Source organism: Podarcis tiliguerta (assembly GCF_965153285.1).
Source record: "Podarcis tiliguerta genome assembly, chromosome: 12".
Lineage (NCBI taxonomy): Eukaryota > Metazoa > Chordata > Lepidosauria > Squamata > Lacertidae > Podarcis > Podarcis tiliguerta.
The window spans coordinates 12,949,542-12,955,541 of NC_139545.1; the positions used below are offsets into that span (position 1 = coordinate 12,949,542).

The 6,000-nt window shown below is 47.9% G+C and overlaps 1 long non-coding RNA gene across 1 annotated transcript; it reads left to right on the forward strand.

Moving 5' to 3' along the window:
- The first annotated feature begins 434 nt into the window (after positions 1-434).
- On the forward strand, positions 435-2,031 carry LOC310660525. Its single transcript, XR_014503478.1, has 2 exons — positions 435-938; positions 1,953-2,031. It is a non-coding gene; the product is annotated as an uncharacterized lncRNA (long non-coding RNA).
- The last annotated feature ends 3,969 nt before the right edge of the window (positions 2,032-6,000 follow it).

The following is a 6,000-nucleotide window of genomic DNA, read 5'->3' on the forward strand; positions in this document are numbered from 1 at the left end:
TCCGTCTTCCTGTGCTGATCTATGCACGTGCTTGGTTGGTACACTTATGAACATTACCATATATCTAAGACGTGGGTGGCGATGTGGGTTAAAGCCTCAGCACCTAGGACTTGCCGATCGAAAGGTCGGCGGTTCAAATCCCCGCGGCGGGGTGCGCTCCCGTCGTTCGGTCCCAGCGCCTGCTAACCTAGCAGTTCGAAAGCACTCTCGGGTGCAAGTAGATAAATAGGGACCGCTTACCAGCAGGAAGGTAAACGGCGTTCCGTGTGCTGCGCTGGCTCGCCAGATGCAGCTTGTCACGCTGGCCACGTGACTCGGAAGTGTCTTCGGACAGCGCTGGCTCCCAGCCTTTAGAGTAAGATGAGCGCACAACCCTAGAGTCTGGCAAGACTGGCCCGTACGGGCAAGGGTACCTTTACCTTTACCTTTAAGACTTCAAAATTCCTATCACACAGCCAAGCCCAGCTTCCTAGCTGACCAGGTGAGGCTCGCTAGATCTGGGAGGTGTGTGATTGCTCTGCTGGATTAGGTTTGGGACAGGTGAGGGTCACAGGCCTCATCAAGCCCAGATGCTGCAATCAGCAAGCAAGGTGTAAAAGGAAAGCAGAACTGAGGTGCTGTGTCTGCTCTAACACCCATGTTGGTGGACCTCAGCTTGGATCAGTGCCGGATTAAACCCTGTGGAGGCCCCTAAGCGGTCAGAATCTAGCCCCCCCCCCCAATTGAACTAAGAAAGCTTGTATGTAATTTGCTTTCCAGGTCAAATCAATGTTATTTTGATCTTTTGTTGCAGGACTCCTAAAAGGAGTGGGGCCTGTAGGCTGCTGCCTATTTGGTAATATGGCACTGGTTTGAATGCTCCAGGATTTCTGCAGGACTGTGCTTCAGTTTGGACTTTGGACATGTGGGTTGACCCTGGACTGGGAACTTGCCACCAGGTAGGCCAGGAGTTCAGTATTATTATTGTTGTTGTTGTTGTTGTTGTTGTTGTTGAATAAGATATCCCTATTTTCAGTGTGTTGCCATAGTAAGGAAGACTTTGCCCACATGACCTAGGTTCCAGCACTCTCTTCTGTCCAGGAGCTAAACTACTGGTATTGGCTGGCCATGTTCCCTAAATTCACAATCAAATTTATTAATTTAGCTATGGCTTTAGCTGTGTTCAAGGCCAGGATGGGGGACACACGACGATTTAGAGTGGCAGCGTGCATTTTGGAAGTATTTTTTTTTTAATTCCCATTCCAGGCCCTTAGCAATGGCAACAGAGTGGCTGGGGAAACCCAGCCAGATGGGCAGGCTATAAGTAATTATTATTATTATTATTATTATTATTATTTATTACTAGGTCTGGGTTACATAAGGGGTTAAACTTGGGCCCCATCTGCACTATGCTTCTAAAGCAGTATCATACCGCTTTAAACAGCCATGGCTTCCCCAAAAGGATCCTGGGAACGGTAGTTGAAGGATGCTAAGAGATCTTAGAAGACCCCTATTCCCCTCAGAGAGCCATGCAATTTCCAGAGTGGTTTAACAACCAATCCCTCTTACCAGGGAACTCTGGGAATTGTAGCTCTGTGAGAGGAATAGGGGCCTCCTAACAACTCCACAGCACCTGTAACAAACTACAGTTCACAGGATTCCTTGGGAGGGGGAAAGCCATGGTTTTGAAGAGAGAAATTGAGGGTTTCTCCACAAATTCCTGTAGATTTTCAGGCAGGTCGGATACTCTCCTTCACAGCCTTGATAAGCAGCAATAAATGGCAAAGAGCCCAGTGGCTTTAACTGGGTCTCGCGTCTCGTTTTGCAAACCATCCCTTTGCTTTTCATTCCATTCTTTTAAAAAAGCCACCATCAATATACAGTGGTTCTCGAACACCTTGGTACTCGAACATTTCGGCTCCCAAATGCCGAAAACCCAGAAATAAGTGTTCTGGTTTTCAAAGGTTTTTCAGAAGCCGAACGTCTGATGCGGCTGTCGGCTATCGTTTCCGGGGCGCCGGAATTATGGATTACGTTCGAGAACCAGGGTACCACTGTATGTTTATTTGTAGGCCGCTCATAACATATCATATGAACAGCAACGAATATAACAATTCCACCCCAACACGCAAATTAAGAACAATTACACATGTCAATAAATACAGAATATACCGTATTTTTCGCCCCATAGGGCGCACCGGCCCATAGGATGCACCTAGTTTTTTGGGGGGGAAATAAAGGGGGGGAAATTATTTCCTCCCCCCCCCAGGCGCGGAGCTTCCCCCGACCCCAGCCCCCAGAACAGCAGCTCTCCGCAAGCCGTGGGAGCCCAGCGCGAAGTTGCGCCGGGCTCCCACGGCTTGCGGAGAGCTGTGCGAAGCTCGAAGCCTGGGGTGCGCTCAGCTCAGCTCGCCCCAGGCTTTGGGATGCAGAGGAAGACCCTTCTGTTCCTCCTCCAGTTTCCAGGCAGGCACGTGGCTGAAGGGGCAGTTTTCCCTCTCCGTGCAACACCTCTCCTGTGAAGGAAAGGCGCTGCGCGGAGAGGGAGAACTGCGCAGCGCCCTTCAAGTGAAGCTGGAGGAGGAACAGAAGAGGCAGCTGCCCTAGCCGTGCATCACCTCTCCAGCTGGGAGAGGGTCGCGGGGCTATTCCTTAGCCGGGCTGGAGAGGTGGCATGCGGCTAAAGAGGCTGCTTCCAAAGCCACGCGTCACCTCTCCAGCCAGGAGAAGCTGCGTGCGGCTATGGCAATACCCCCACCTCCCGCAAAAGCCCACAGGAGCCGCGCACCCTTTAAGGAGCATGCGGCTCCTGTGGGCTTTTCTAGAGGAGAGAGAAGGGACTGACTGGCCGCGTCAGTCCCTTGTCCCTCCTGAGGAAAAGCCGCAAGAGCCGCATGGAGCTTGTGTGCGGCTTTTGGGAGCTATTCCTGCCTGCCTCCCACCTGCATTCGCCCCATAGGACGCACACACATTTCCCCTTCATTTTTGGAGGGGGAAAAGTGCGTCCTATAGGGCGAAAAATACGGTATACCCATGCAATTGAATAGAAAGCAAGATAAATAAGCTAACAAAATCCTTCCTCATCTCCTGACTTGTCTCCTCAACAAAGGAGTTAAGCATTTAATATTTATCCCATGCTATGGAAAATATCCAGAGATCACCAGAGATTTGACAGGCACCCTCACTCTTGGCTTTCAGGCTTCTCTTGAGTCCTCCATAGCTGTTTACCATCTTCTTGAGAAGCCAGGCATTTTATGAGTTATTTCGTACTCTTTTCCCCCCCGATGGTTTTTCATGTTTTATTGTCTGCGTATAACTGTGCAACACCCCGAAGTTTTACGAGATGGCAGTATATAAATGCTTTTTATAGATAAATAAATCCTTTACCCACAGCACAAACGATGCAACCCCACACTACATGCCAGGGTGAAGTTTTGGGGTTGTTTGGGTGGAGTTTGTAAGTCGATCCCATGTATTCACGTTGAGTTCTCTGGTATGCCAAGCTACAATTTCACTTTGCTCTGTCTTCTTAGCTCCAGTTGCCATTGAGACAATCACTTGGCCTTCAGGAAACCAGATAAATTCTTCAAATTCCTCTCTGGGAAAAGGGTCACATTTGTTCATTCAAGGTTGGAATGAAAATATTGCCGACTCCACCCACCCACTAAATCCTTCTTTAGGCTATTTTGGGGTTCCCCCCTTTTTTTCTTCTTCTACAGTGCAGATTTGCACTGTACATGAGCGGACAGATTATTTGCACTAATCAGAAGAGGATTTAAGTTTCAGCAAGTCACCATGGCAATCGGGGGGAAATGTTTGAGTGAGACAAACAGGAGGAGGACCAGAAATAGCAGGGAGGTAATAGGACGCGGGTGGCGCTGTGGTCTAAACCACAGAGCCTAGGACTTGCCGATCAGAAGGTCAGCGGTTCGAATCCCCGCAATGGGGTGAGCTCCCGTTGCTTGGTCCCTGCTCCTGCCAACTTAGCAGTTCGAAAGCACGCAGTACAAGTAGATAAATAGGTACCACTCCGGCAGGAAGGTAAACGGTGTTTCCATGCGCTGCTCTGGTTCGCCAGAAGTGGCTTAGTCATGCTGGCCACATGACCCGGAAGCTGTATGCCGGCTCCCTCGGCCAGTAAAGCGAGATGAGCACCACAACCTCAGAGTCATCTGCGTCTGGACCTAATGGTCAGGGGTCCCTTTACTTTGAATAGGGCTTCTGATTGTTGCGTCTTGAGGTGGGAGTGGGATTGTATACTTTCCGCAAACCCGGAAGTGAGTGTTCCAGTTTGCAAACGTTCTTTGGAACCTGAACGTCTGGTGGGGCTTCTGGGGCTTCCGTAGCTGCGCCTTGGTTTCTGAACATTTTGGAAGTCGAATGGACTTCCAGAACGGATTCCGTTCGATTTTCCAGGTACCGCTGTACTTTGGAAACTATCGTGTGCACAATGATAATGCGTTGTTATAGCATTCAACCTAATCAGTCCCCAATATGCACCTTTAATCCAAGCCTGCAACATTTCATTTGCTTGTAAGACACTTTGGGTTGCCCTGGGCAAGAAACAGCAACTAACAGTTTCTCAGTCCAGTATACCTGAAGGAGCGTCTCCACCCCCATCGTTCTACCCGGACACTGAGGTCCAGCACCGAGGGCCTTCTGGCGGTTCCCTCACTGCGAAAAGCCAAGTTACAGGGAACCAGGCAGAGGGCCTTCTCGGTAGTGGCGCCCTCCCTGTGGAACGCCCTCCCACCAGATGTCAAAGAGAACAACAACTACCAGACTTTTAGAAGACATCTGAAGGCAGCCCTGTTTAGGGAAGCTTTTAATGTTTGATGTAACACAGTATTTTAATATTATTTTGGAAGCCGCCCAGAGTGGCTGGGGAAACCCAGCCAGATGGGCGAGGTTTAAATAATAAATTATTATTATTATTATTATTATTATTATTATTATTATTATTATTATTTCAAAATAAGAGATAATACATTTTAATTGTGCAAACCTAAATATCCGGTAGGTGCTTGAATCCCTCCCGATATCCTAAAAGACGGAAGACTGGCAAAACTCTAAAACAGACTTCTAGGTCAAATGTGAAGCGATGGAGTTTTTTCTGCATTGTCTGTGCACGTATTGTTTTACCCATTGCTGATCTAATCCTTTGTGAGCAGGAAGGAAACGTATTTTACATTGTTAATGAAGGCCAAGGGGGTCAGCAAGAGACAGAAAATAAGATGGCTGTTTCCTCCACACAAGTGATGCAACTTTGCAAAGGTTACTCATTCAGGCTCTGTCCGCATGATATGTCAGATGGAGAGAAGGGGGAAGGGGGAGATGTGTAGAGTAGAGAATGATTCAAAGCAAACAGAAATAGAGGAAATGATTCTACAAGAAGCCAAGGGGTGGTTTTTTTGTGTGTGGGCGTGGGTGGCGGTTATTTTTTGCTTTTTTGTTTCGAGGTGGGGCAAATTGTGTAACGTCACCCTTCCAGCAAGGCAAGGCAGTTTGCAATCCAATTAATGCTAGGCATGACCTAACTGAAACGAAACATTTAAAGAGGTCTGCTAATTTCAATGGGGCAGACATAGAACTTGGTCCTATGTATGCTAACACAGAAGATGTCCCATCTTGTTCAATGGGGGACTCATTCACAAATATATATTTTAAAGCATGACACTTTTCTTTTAAAGGAATGAATAATAGCCGTGGGGACCTGATCCAGCACCGATCTCACTCAGGTTTCCCACTGACAATTCTGGCTGCAAATGTGCAATGGGGGGACGGGGAGATATTCAACAGGGAACCTATCCAGAATGGGGGGCATGCTGGATTGGGGTCCCACAGTTACATTTCCTTGGAAAAAAAACATAGCAGCATTAAGCACCCCTTTTTAAAAAGTGGGATTCATGCAATGTTTAATTTGACCTTTAATATAAAGCAGAACTTTCCTGTTGATCTAAATGGAATTTAAAAGGGCTTACCTAAAGTCCTCCTCTAAGCCTTTATATGTTACGTGCAGAG